Raw genomic sequence first — 13,990 nt, 5'->3', positions numbered from 1 at the left:
CATTTACTGAGGAGTAATTGAGGAAAACTCTGAAACCCTTTGACAATGGAGTAAATAAATGACCTCAACTTAGTCGGCAACGTCCTCTTGTTTTTCCAAAGGTGGCCCCTAAAGCTTGCTGATCTCTTCAACAACTCTAAGGTAGCAGGTATCATAGTCGACGTCGTAAAGATCAATCCCTTCTATCCTTAAGAGGTTATCAGGTCATAGAATTTTTCAACATCTTGGCAACTAAACAACGCTAAGTGGTGTTGCATTTACATTTACATTTATTAGGGATAATTCATCTGACCTTGAATTTGTCGTATGCTCGAATCTCGGATGAGCGGTGTTTGCTAGATAGAGTCAGTAGGGGTCGGAGACCACCCCACTGGGTCGTGTTGTGGGAATAACCCTTCCTGATGACTTTCAGCTTGTGTGGGCAGGTTTCCGACGGAGTAGACGCACCCGTCATCTTTTTCATTACCACCTGCTATATACCACCCCAGAGGTTTGAGTCCGGATCACGGCATAGCTCTTGAAAATAGGATTTCTTGCAACGCCTAACCTCTTAATGCTGGCCATTTTATGCTCAACTCTACGTGTTTCAACATCCGCATCGGTCCGGGCCCGCTACATACGCCTTCTCGCTCTGTGGCATCTGGAGCGAAGGAGATCGATGGTTTCGTTTCGCCAGTATACCGAGCGGCGATCGCTCGTTGGCTGCCCGGTCCTAGGCATGGTGCTCAACCCTTGCGACAGTGGCATCCGTCCTTCAAACTTGTTCCGTATAGCTTGGTGGTTGCTTTGCATGTACTCATCGGAGACTCTTCGGCCCACGTTGGGCTGCAGAAGGTGATATCGACGAACGATTGTTGTACCTTCTGCAAACCCCTGATAAAACCCACGTTTGCCAGACTCACATCCAGCTTGGACAAAGCTTCCAGTAAGTCGCCTGGTAAGTTTGGTGCTCCCATTCGCGAAGTGACCTTCTTCTTCACATCGCCTATACAACGAAGACCTAGCGAGGGCTTTGCACTTCCCTGCTCGATGGTCGAAACCTATGCATTTAAAACAGCACTCCACGCGCTCCTTAGTCGTTGGTGCACACACGGACCTTTACGATGGCTTCTGGCACATTAATGGTCGTGACTTGCATATCACCGTATTACTTTCGCTACCACAACTTTGAGCTGGTCCCTCAGAGCATTTTTCAGATCATCTGCCGTCGTAACTTCGTCGAGGTTTATACACTCGACAAAAGTACGTTGCGAAAGGGCCTTGACCTGTCCCGCATCGGGTCCTTTTTGAGTTCGAAGAGCATTTCTCCTGTCTGAATACAACGGGTTTTTAGCATATTTGCCCCAAGCTTTTGCAGCGTATGGTCAGACTTCAGACTTATGGAGTAAATTAGTATACGACAGTTGACCTGTCAGCTTTGCTACCAACGCATCGTCCTTGTGAGCTCGCTTCGGTTTGGCTATGCAGCCGCGGTTTCTCCCTAACCACCCGCCACTCATCTTCAGTCACGGTTGTACCACCCGGGTTCTTCTCCATCTGTTTGCAGATAGAGGCGTAGTCGATCCGCTGCCTCTTTACTATCAGCGTCGGCCTATCATCAGGCATCGCCGCTGTGTGCTTGGCAAGCGGTATGCGCACCTGCCGAGGCATGGCCATAGATTTGGCGGCCATGGTCTGAGCTAAGGCGATCTCACATCGCTATAGAAGCTCTTGTCTTTCCACCTCGGCAACCATGACGGTAGAGCGCAAGAGGCTCACCGCTAGCTTTCTAATATCGAGGTGGACATTCTACCGCGAGTTGATGAACGAGTACAACTCGTCCATCAACCTTTTTGCTTCCTTTAGCTTGCTACTAGCTGGAGGTAGAACCATTCCCGCATCAAGAGATTCGCAACTTCCTTGGTTGCTTGGTCAGCAGTGGTAACCACTTGCAGTCTATCCGGGGTGCTAGACTTCGGTGGAGTCGACTTTTTGGGCAGTGCAGCCGTTTCTGAAGGGCTTCCCTTTTTGCGTTGCATTTCCGATTCCGGGAAGTTTCCCTTCTTCGCTGACGGCGAACGCGCCAACTTATTGTCGAACCCTCGTTATGAATAAAGTATTCATTTATGCTGTTGGGTCCCAATTTCAGGCCATTGGGCCCGCTCGTAGTATGTAGTCGCCTTTATGATTCCATGGTTTTCTTTGCAAACAGTGAATATTCATGAGAATAGGGCGCAGAGCCAGAAGGTATCATCTGAGCTTACAACCACCGACTTTGACGTGGGTGACGAGCTTTGAACTTATCTAAAGACCAGCCACGGTTTTAGTGGGACGAAAGATAGCCGTAAAAGGTAGCCTACTCGCCGTTTCGGGACGGTGTCACCCTTCCTTACCTAAGGTAGTAGAAAAGCACAACTGTCAGCCCTATAACGTCTACGCTAGCTATGCTCGCCTCTTTACACCGTTACACTACGCCATCTGCAGGCACTAAGTGCCCTCCTTTCCCTGTTAGCACACAACCGAAGGTACAACCAAAGATTGGTATTTGGTCGACCCCAGGTCTGGTTGCGTCCCAGCTGGTACCGCGTGGAGGTAGGGATAAGAGTTTCTTATCTCATTATAGATGCTATGTAGGTTGGTACGAGGCTATCTGAACTGATCCCCGCTGGGTTTGGGTCGGCCGTGGCGACGCAGCTTAGCCAAGGTCATCCGGGCTGTTGACGAAAACTAGTTCTGGCGATAGGTAAAACCCAACGCAGCTAACCGTCGGTAGTGGAGACCTTTAATTTAGGACATGGACACTAAGACACACAATGCATCCGGATTTTACTACGTTGCGAAAATTTGAGCGTTTTCCCGTGGATTTTCTGTCAAATTGCCGCAACGTATTAAAATTCGTATTAATTATATCTGGGCTTTTATTTGCATATAAGTAAGTAAGGGATGTCATTTCATCAGTGAGCCCTAAATACATGGCCTCGTATTGAAAAGCAAAACCGTGGGATTAAACATACTTTCTAAGACTCGACCCTTCCTTATCAACAGACTTCGTAGCCGGCTATTAGAGTACAGGACAGTTGCGGGGTTAGTGCAACAATCCTACTGACTATCTAGCAGCACCGCCTAGCCGGCCTCGTATTGATATCAAGTCTATCTCCCTTGGCCTTAGTCTTCAATCAAATATGCGTAAGAAAACAGATTTTGGTCATATTTTACCAGAAGTACCCGTTTTATTGTAATAATAGAAGATAGTACATGATGCGCCTCCATTGAATTATCAAGGTTGCTTTAAGGGGGGACCCTGCTCTAGAAAGTCGGAAAAATCGCATTTTATTTTTTTGCATTTTCGAGACACTTACACCTTCAGAAATGTCATGCCAACAGGTTTTTTTTAATATCTGATCTCGTTGAAAACTTACGGCAAATATTGTGGTCACCTCAAGCGAAGTCCATTGCTGTACGAAACTTTGAACGCGTTTTCCCTAAAACCATTTTTCTTTGGCTGGCGGTACGTGTATCTCAGAATCTAGTGGACCGATTTGGCTGAATTTTTTTTTCAGCATGTAAGAATGAATTATCTAAATTGTTACGTAATCGTTTTTTGATATCTCAATTTTTCAATTTTTTATGAGCTTTTTTTTGGCGATTTTTGATGAAAAATCACCTTTCTTTTGGAAAAATTGCCGCCATTTTGGTAATTTTTCGAATTTTCAAAAACCGCTACGTAACAATTTAGGTATTAACCTAAAGCTTCAAAATCATCCTTGAGATCCGTTTTACGACACTCCGTTGGTTCCCGGCACGTACCGCCAGCAAGGAACTATTTTCTAGAGGGCATTCACGCGCCCACCTGCCACCAGTATAATAATCACTATTCTGGTATCCAAACAATACAATATATAGCTTTAAATATACCTTAACCAATAACGATGAAGATACGGCACCATCCATCGCCTTATTCGGGGGATTACTGTGTTACATTTATCTCCAAAGACTTACAGCTTGCGGCTGGTTCTCTTCTCAGAACGGTAATAGGGTAATTGATCTCGAATGGACCTATTTAGCGCTTTTTAACACCACCACTCGCACTCCTGCTCAATTTACTCGTCATTTATAAATAATATGTGGTGATGTTACTATTTGTTGGAAAGTACCACCTTTTTTCTACATTATCAGTACTTTAAAAATGTATAATTGATGAAACTTTTATTAAATATATCGCTTTTTGCCAAAGCCTTTTTTTGATCTTGAATGGACCCAACATGATCTTGAATTGGACCTATTTTTGATTTTGAAATGGACCTAAATTTGGATTGTCATAGTTTCTTCCATGTAAATGAACAAAATAATAACAAAGAATTTTTTTTAATAGTACAACTATACTACTGTTATTTATTAATAGGACACAAGGTTGAACAGCTTTTACCTTTCTTATACTCTGTTAGAAAGGTATGAAAGTCGGTTGAAAAATTTGAAATCAGTCACAGTCGCCGAGGGTCTTGTTTTTATGTCAGCCCAACAATTGAACAATGTTTCAGTGACTTGATATGCGTTATATATGTATCTGTGTGTGACATTTGTATATTGGGAATTTATTATTACCTGTTGTTCAGATATTGTTGAAACGATTTCTACGTCATAAAAAAATTATGTCGCCTATTAGTTTCAAAAATTTAAACCATTCATTAAAAATATGTAATATAACTTGTATTAAACGTAGTTTATCAAGTACAGTGGGGCTCGAGTTTTTATTTAGTGACTACATATTTCGAAAGGTCAGACTTTTACTGACGTAGGACTACGTCTTACTGCAAAGTATCTAAAGGTTTGCGACAGCCCCTGTCGAACATTTTGAAAATAAAACCGTTGCAATAGTGAAAAATTCGTTAATTAGTGGTAATTATTCAATTTTTGACACATTTATATGCAATTTTTTCAGTTAAAAAATGGTCTAGATTTTGCCACGGTTTCGATTTTGGCAACATAGGCGACACGCATTTGTTGTCAAATTCGAAATCATACTGTAAATGGTGCTTGAAAAAATTAGACTTGGTAATTCTACTAGGTGTAAAGGTAAGGTTAGATACTAGGTTTTAATTTTAAATGATAGTCGATGAAGAACTGTTCCAGATAGAAAATAGGTGAAGCTTCCTATTTTCTATCTGGTACAGTTGAATATTTTAGATCTCAGGGTCACTCAATTTCGGTGGACAAGGCGGTATTAATTTTGTCACAAGTCAGAGGGGAGAGGTGCTTAAAGAAAACTTTACATTCCCCAAGAAAAAATCAGAGGGGTTGTGTATAAGATGCGACCACGGATGACGTAGTACAACGTTAGTCGGGTTGCATGATTTTGAATATTTTACTAAACTGATTTTTAATCTATCTGTCAATCGATCAAGAGGTGATGTGAAGTCAACCTGCTTACTTATCGGCAGAATATAAGGTCTTTGCAAAATATTTTTTAAGTTTTTGTCACCCCCCCCCCCCCCTTTGGAAATTGGCTTGAAAAATCGGGGGGCTAAAAAAAATTTGTTGGCTATGAGTATAAAATCAATTATCCGTGTGCTCTACAGCCTGAAAAACTCGAAAAATGAGTGTACTTAACACTTCCAGCACGAAACAGAAATGGAAATTCGAATTCGGAGTTTCCGAAAATCGTGCAAAAAAATTCTCTCGTTTTTGTCTTCTTTTCGTACATTTTTGCATGGAAAATAATAACGTATATATTAAAAGCAAGAACAGATTTGGTTTTCACGCTTAAACTTTAAATAAAAATGCTTAAAACCCATGTTTTTTGCTCGATTAAAAAATTTACTTTGTAAACCCCCCCCCCACCCCCTACAGTGGTCCAACACCGGAAGGACAAAAACTTTATAAAATATTTGTAATGGCCTAATTTTACTTTATTCTGAGCCTCATAATTATTTTAACTAAACTATTTAGAAAATTATCAAATACAATATTATTTTCTTAGGCATATCCAGTTCGAAAATGGTCCAGATATTGATCCAAATTTTATATTTTTTGCACCATATCATTATCCAGGCCTTTACCTAATTTCTAAATCCTCCATTGATGCACAGATGATTTTATTGCCAAACCGGATAGTTTTGTAGGATGGTTGTCACAAAGTCACAAAGTTTCACGAGGGTGAGGAAGTTGACGTTCTTAACCATCAGAAGTGGCTGCTTCTTTTTACTCAGACGAGTCTGATTTTGTGACTACAGGATCCGGTTGAATTTTGTTGGCCTTAGGGTTTTCGGTCAGCGCGCTAAAGGTGTTTTGAAGCTTTGGTATATGCTTGATTAACGTATGTAAACTATTTCTCATCTGAGTTTTGTCAAAACTTAAACTTACCGCAAAACTTTTTGCTGTATTTATATGGAAAATACAGGACGTTATTTGTCCATGAAAAAACTTTGATTCCAACCATTTTTACGATATTGCCTGTAGATAGTTAAGCAGGGATAACCACTTTAAATAGAGTTTGGAATAACTCAATTCGAAGTTCCAATATTAGAGTTTCCTATACAATAAAGCTATATATAAATCTTCAGAATTGTATTCTCAAATAACTTGTTTCATTCTTCTGAGCATTACTCTTAATGATACAAGAATTGTCCCGTTTAGCATAATTTGGGATTTTTTTTTACATAAGGCGAACAAATTGGGAAAATTTAACTCTACTTATATAGATTACACTTTTGCTTCGTGCTAAAACAAATACGTAAAATCCAATTGAAAAATTTAAGTGTAACTGGTTTTGTGCTAAATGCCAATGACGCAAAAATAGCTCTTTTTTAAGGGACATAGTACCTTTTACACCATATTTTTTGCCTAATTTCAAATATTTTTTCTCGATAACGCGAAAGGCAAATTGAATCGGGTTTTTTGCATTCGAAACATTGCATTTTATACTAATATTTGCAATTTTGTTTTCATAAGGGAACCCCTTTCCCTTGCCCCTAGGGCTCCTTGAAGATAGTCGTTCAAAAAAAAACATGAATTGCGGTACCATGGATTGGCGCTGGGGGCTTATCCGAATTGAAAAATTCCAAAACGACATGAAAGAACATTTAATTATCTCGTGTTTGATCCATCCTTTTTTAGAATCCGAACACATAACAAAATGGCTGACATTGATACATAAAAGTATGGTTTTTAAGCGAAAAAATTTACTTTAAACATTTCTAAAAAATACAAGAATTACAATATCAAGAAAAGGATGGGTCAAACACTAGATGAAAGCCAACAATTTCAAACAAAAAAAGAATCATAAGAATTGCTTGAGCCGTTCTTGAGATATTTATGGTACCGACTTTCAAAACTTGGTTTCGAGTTAAAATGTTAATCTTTCGAAATAATCAATAAAAAAATTTAGGTTTTAAAAAATTGAAAAGGTACTATGCCCCCTTAACAGAAGGCAGTTAGTATCCCTCTTATCTTTTGATCCATCTTATCTTTTAATCAATGATGGTTAAAATTTTTGTACAATACTGATTTTGTACAAATTAAGTTTATATTATTTTAAGCATAAAATGACATATGTTAGCTAACTAATTAGGAAGACTTTTTAGTTTCAAAACTAGAGGCTACAATGTACAAACACTATGAAGCAACTACGAAAAAGGATGAGTGATAGTTAGTTTTATCAATATAATTAAGTTTTTATTTAGGCTATAAATCAAGCCTATTTTCAATATCCCGAGTTTATAGATTAATTATAAACGGAGATACTATAGTGACAACAAGCAGTTTTATGGAATATACAACGGCGTGTTCGTTGGTGGTAGGCAATGATAGCTACCGGCAGTGATGTCTCGGAGCGCAAAACTAGGTCCATTCTAAAATCAATACTAGGTCCATTCAAGATCAAAAAAGGGGGTTAACATTTTTAAGGAATTTGAAGATTTTACTGGTTTTACTGAACTTTTAAATACCTAAATTGAAATTACACATATTTTAGCATCATTTTAAGAGTATTGTTTTATTTCAAACCAGAAGGGTTCCGGGTAGTAACAATTTGAAAATACTCTATGGTGACTGCCAAAACGCTGAAAAACAGCTACTTTTAAATACGCGGCAATAAAGTAGTTTTGGCTATAGTTTTAATTTAATTTACGTTCAGAAATGATTAAAGATAAACATAAAAGCTAAATACAGTACAAAGACTTGATAATTATATCCTAAAATTCTTATTTAAAAATAGGTCCATTCAAGATCAGAATTCGACTAGGTCCATTTCAAAATCATTTACCCTACTATTTCTACTTATTATTTATAATTCTGATCGATGCTTAATAAATGATGATGAAGCTTGCATATTTTCGAAAAAAAAAGTATTCTTATCTTGTCTCGTCTTTCTTAATTGTTCTCATGATTGGGTTGATAAAATACTTAGCGATTTCAACACGAAACCATTACACCGTTTTCGAAAACTATAAGCATTTTCTCTTACCTCCGAAGCATGCAGAGTTATAGTGTCTTACGTGCTACTGATTGGGTTTACTAGATAGTGTGAACCGCAATTAAAAATAATCAAGTTGGAGTAAAATTACATGTCCCGCCCTATCTGTAAGGAAGGTAAAAAAGAAAGTTCAGTTAATTTCAGTTCCCGACAATGCAGTTCGGGCGGGAACGAAAACTCGATCAGTACATTTACGCTATACTGCTAATGTTTTAAAGATCTTAAGCATCGCTGTAGGGAAACTCACTGAAGTGCAGGAAGAGCAGAAAACGAATTTCCTTCACCGGATACTGATACATTTCCGTTTGTTCCACTGAAGTCGAGTTCCAAAGTACAATGAACATGAAGTAAAAAAAATAACTTTTCTATCGCTATGGGCATAAAATTTATCTTTAGTGCACGTTCAAATCTAACGAATTCTGATTGTCAAAACCCCATGTTAACGATTAACATCGGTCGATCGGTAGCAAGCAAATTTACTGCACAGCCGAAATTTGAACTGAAAATTTTAACTAACCTGAATAACCAACATCAATAAAGCCAGCTCATTAAGTGGCAATGACATTTTGTGACCATAAATTGGCTTTCGCACTACAGCATCGTGTGATAAAGACATTTTCCTCTTCTGACTTACGTCAGCAGTTTTTCCTCCTCGTTCTGCATGTGACCGTTATCAGAAGAAGCAGTAGGTGGAAATGGTTTCTGAGAACGTTTTACGGAACGGAAAATATATCACAGCATGACTGGTAAGCATAACAACAAGAGCCACTCTGCAGACCATAACATCGGAAAAGCGCATGTTCATAGACGAGAGAGAAGGTCTATAAACAGCATCCATTTGGATGTAGGGGAATCGGTTCATGCTTATCACCAAAACGAACTGGGACAAATCCCGATGCACCGTGCACCAGGGATAATCGGTTAAAACACGTGAACCTAGCTGTTCGGCTCTTTGTTTATCAACGCAAATAGTGTACAGGAACCGAGAGAACCAACGTCTAAGGACATGATTATGAATTTTCTCTGTTTTGACTAGGACACGATTACTCTTGCTCTTGAGTTTGCTCTCATAAGCCGTCACAATACAATTTGCGTTTATTCTGCCTGGTTGGAAATAAAATATCCTGGCACATCCTTGCGAAGCGTCAGTTTGCCGTGAGAATCCGAAGTGATAACTGGTGAATTTCATGTACGCTTGTCATCAGTTGCCATCATTTTAATAAATGTTGTACTTCAAAGTGGTGCAGAGTTGCATCGAAGAAAAAAAGGTGAAGAAGTGTCGTGCTTTCTCGCTGATTTTGCCTGTCTTCTAGGGGAATGTTTCTTTCGTGAAGAATTGAAGTACACAAGGATAACTCTTGACTTTAAAAGGTGAACGGAGGGCAAGGATTGTGAGAACGGAAGAATGGCTTTGTGCTGTGAACGTAGTGGAATAAATTGCTTTATGTGTTCAATCAAATTTGTTAAGATAAGCTGAGTGTCATTGATTGGCTGGACAGCCAATTATTGCTGGGTTGTGCTCTGAATAACAATTCCGGAATAATAGGACGACATCCATTTCAGCAGGAGACTACATAACAGATAAGACCGAACCGTGTTACAGAAAGAGTGTGAATACTATTAATCGACTAATTTGGGCATGAAATGTTTGTGTTTGATGGGTAAACTTGCAAAAGCAATTGAAAAGTTGAAAGTAATGCCGTTCGCAGGATTTGTGGTTTAAATAATCAGCAGAGATAGCAGCAAGGGTAGAACATGTTTTTTGTGATGTTGACTCTAACATATTCGTTATTTGAAAAATAATGACTTGTTATGTACCATTAGTGAAGTGACAAAATTTAAACATGGCTCAAATGCATATGTTAGATATTATGTTCATCTATTCAATTCTAATGGATACTTAATTTTGAATGTAAAACATAATAATTTACCTGTCTGCCAAGTATATTACACAAGCCAGTAATAAATCTTCGCTCAAAAGAAATACGATCAGCCAACCATCCCCCCCCCCAGTTTTTTTTAATTTTTCAACATAATTTTCGTCATTGTTTAGCTTTACTAGTTGGACTGGTTTGTCATGTTCATCTGTTCGTATGTGAAATGAAGCATCTATATAAAAGTTTTCTTGATGAAGTCACGTAGTGACTGGGAAATTTACCAATGCATGCAAGACAAACAGTTTTTGAGTATTTACAGTTCGTTTTGCATTATTTCAGTGATGTGGAAAGGTGTGGAGAACGGCTACTTAAAACTTTTTAAATAGAACCTCCTACTCAGTTTAAATTTATATTTAAATTTATTATTTAAATATATTTTGTACATAACAAAAGTTTTTGGATAAGGGCAGGCTTCTGCATTACCGTTTTGTCTGTCTCAATGCTACGAAGAAAATAGAAAAATAGACACGATTCAATCTTGTTTTGTTTTATTGGTGTTTAATAGTGTGATCTAAGAATGAAGGAAATTATCATACGAAGTTTCAAGCCAAGAAAATTTGCATAACCATTCAAGCACGAAGAGTATTAGTTATAATATTTTTGGTTTTTGGATCAACATAAATTGTCTTTATCTCTCGAGATAACAAAATCCAATGATTCTACACATTGCAATAAATATTTGCTAAATTTAGCAACCTACACAATTGTGTAGGTTCGGCCTTATCTTTTTTTTTAGTTTTGATTATAGTCACTTTAACAGCTTAGGTCATTCGTGACTTCTGCGGGGTTGGGATTTGAATGCGGGTCCTCGGCGTGAGAGGCGTGAATGCTAACCACTAGGCCAGGATTGATCCCATATATCGACTTTATCTTATACCATTGCACTATGGGCAAAAACGAGACGAAACAATGGACGCTAATAAGATATGGCCTGCAGGTTAATAAAATGTAGATGATCTTATGTAAAATTTTCCGGAGAATCGCATGGTGCCCACCGCTTTCCTGTTTGTCATCGAGAAGTGCCCCATTTTGCTCATTTTCCCCTATTTTTAACATTTTTTACCCTTTATGGTCTATACCAAGCTAGGCTTTGAGAAAACAAAACATAAAAACCTAATTTTGTGTAAAGAAAGCCACATAATTGAATAGGGTTGACCCCGTTTAGTTTAGAGCGGAATCATCGCTTCGAGGCTCATAGACTTCAGCTTCTGAACGAGCGGAACGGTCGTTACGTAGCTATGTAAATACATGCAAGTTTTTGCAAGTTAAGTTTTTACTAACCTTAATACAACAGATATACCGGAATGTCCAAAATTGGCTCAAAAAACATCCGAATGTTGATCCAAAAATTTGTAGTTGAATACACCGTTTGCCACACTTATTTTTTATTTTACAATTTTATAAATGACCAGTTTTAGGAACCGGCAGTACTCTAAACGGAAGTTCCGTAGTGTGGAGCATGAACGAGTGCTCTACAGTATAAAGTATTCATTCTTACTGACCTAAACCCTGACCTGCGATCTGGAGTATCTCCGGGAAAATGGATCCAAAATTTGCTTATATAAGTTTTCATTGAAGGTCAATCTAAGGCGGTTCTTTGAAGACAAGTTGTATAAAAATCGATTAGAAAATAGTAAAGATAGAGCCAAAAGTGTAATGGCAAGTACACTAATTTTTGAAGTACCGGCGGGAACGTAAAGGTTAAAGTAGGTAAGTATACAATAAGGCCGAACCTACACAATTATGTAGGTATGAAAAGCAATTTACATAATTAGGTTTTATTTCTAATTCCCGTCGTAGTAAGTAAAGCCATTCCAATTTTCATCATTTGTTGCATGGATTTAATGAATAAGTTCTTGTACTGATTTGACTAAAACACACTTACCTTCCGATCCGTGAATTTTGAAATCACTGAAAAGCGATTATCAAAGCAGATTAAGATTGAAATTATGCAACTGATTTTATTTCTTAAATTCGTCGTACCGTTTTAAAATCCGTCCATCAAAATTTTTCATCGTCCGAACTAAAAATCACAACAAGGTTTACAAAGGTAACACGCATGTATTTGTGTAGGACGGTATGACAAATGTTCTGCTGTTATTCTGCAAAATTTTTGCAGGCCTGGCAAGTTTTCCTGGCTGTAGAATAACGACAATGCCTTGCCCGAGTTATTTTCATATATGAATGACGGACATTAAAACGATTAGTCGACATTTTCTTCTTCGTTGCACGAAAAAACGTAGGAACTTTGGCTGGTAGGACTTCTTTAATGATAAAAAGCATTTAAATAGATCTTAGCTCTCTTTGATTGATCGCGTAGGATAGACAACAAACTAAAATATTACGGAATAACTAGTTTTGCATTGTGTATTTGCGTGTGTAAAAATGCGGATATTTTTAATTATTTGTGTTGGATAGGACGGAGATAGGCAATTACGACGATGCAGCAACAAACCCTAGGAAAGGAATTTTATACCTTTAGGGAGATGAATCAGTATTTGCTAGAATCATTATCCAACGTAAGAACTATGACATTTGTGTTTAAAATAAATTATTTAAAAAAAATGTTTTTTTTCCCCCGGTCTAAAGTTCACGGAGTCTAAAACCCGGATAATCGAATCCCCGGATAATCGAGTCCGAACTGTATCACCTAATAATTGAACAAATTATTAGTTCTACCTATGAGTAACAATTTTGTCAATCAATTAGTATAACACTCATGCATTAACCGCCAGTTAAAGTTAGAATGACCTACAATTGTAAAGCAAAGCCATGGGTTTATACCGTCTTTAGACATTACCCTTCTTTATCGACAGACTTCGCAGCCGGCTGTTAGAGTACAGGAAAATTACGGAGCCAGTGCAACAATCCTACTGACTCTAACTAGCAAGCACCGCCTAAACGAGATTCGAACATACGACGACTGGCTTGTTAGACCAGCATCGTACCTCGAAGCTAGCTGGGCGGTCTGACCCACAATTGTGTGTGACCCATAATTGTGGACTGATTGTAGATTCTTTATAAAAACGTTAACAAGGAACTTATTTACCTCTTCGAGCTCATCACCGTTAATAACCAATGCCTGTGTGATGCAATAGTTGGTTTCATAAGTTGGAACTTCTAGTTTTTATTTAGGGGCCATCAGTATACAACGTGGACAGCTTAGAATGAAAATGTCCACGCTTGTCCACGGAAGGGGGGAGGAGTTATGAAAATGTCCACGCTTGTCCACGGAAGGGGAGGAGGGGGTATGAAAGATGTCCACGTGGACAAGTTCTTTTTTCATACAAAAAATAGAAATTAGGAACGGCAATATTAAATTAATTATGCATATTAGCATTAATATTTTTTTGAAACGATGGTTTTTACAATTGAAGGAGAGATGGTAGGGGAAAGTAATGAAAATTTTGGGAAAGGAGGGGAAAGAGTGGAAAGGAAGGGGGGGGGTAAGAGGTAGCTACGCTTAACAAGCTGTCGTTGTGACTCCTATCTTTTGTCCAATGCTGAAAGGTGCATGGGTCGAACCAAGCTATAATCAGAGATTATAACCGGATTTGAACCCACAACACCTGCCAGGGCGTGTGGCTCGCTGGTACCAAAATCA

The sequence above is a fragment of the Sabethes cyaneus genome, chromosome 3, assembly GCF_943734655.1.
Source record: "Sabethes cyaneus chromosome 3, idSabCyanKW18_F2, whole genome shotgun sequence".
NCBI lineage: Eukaryota > Metazoa > Arthropoda > Insecta > Diptera > Culicidae > Sabethes > Sabethes cyaneus.
The sequence above is the reverse complement of the archived record's forward strand: the minus strand, read 5'-3'. Positions refer to the sequence as shown.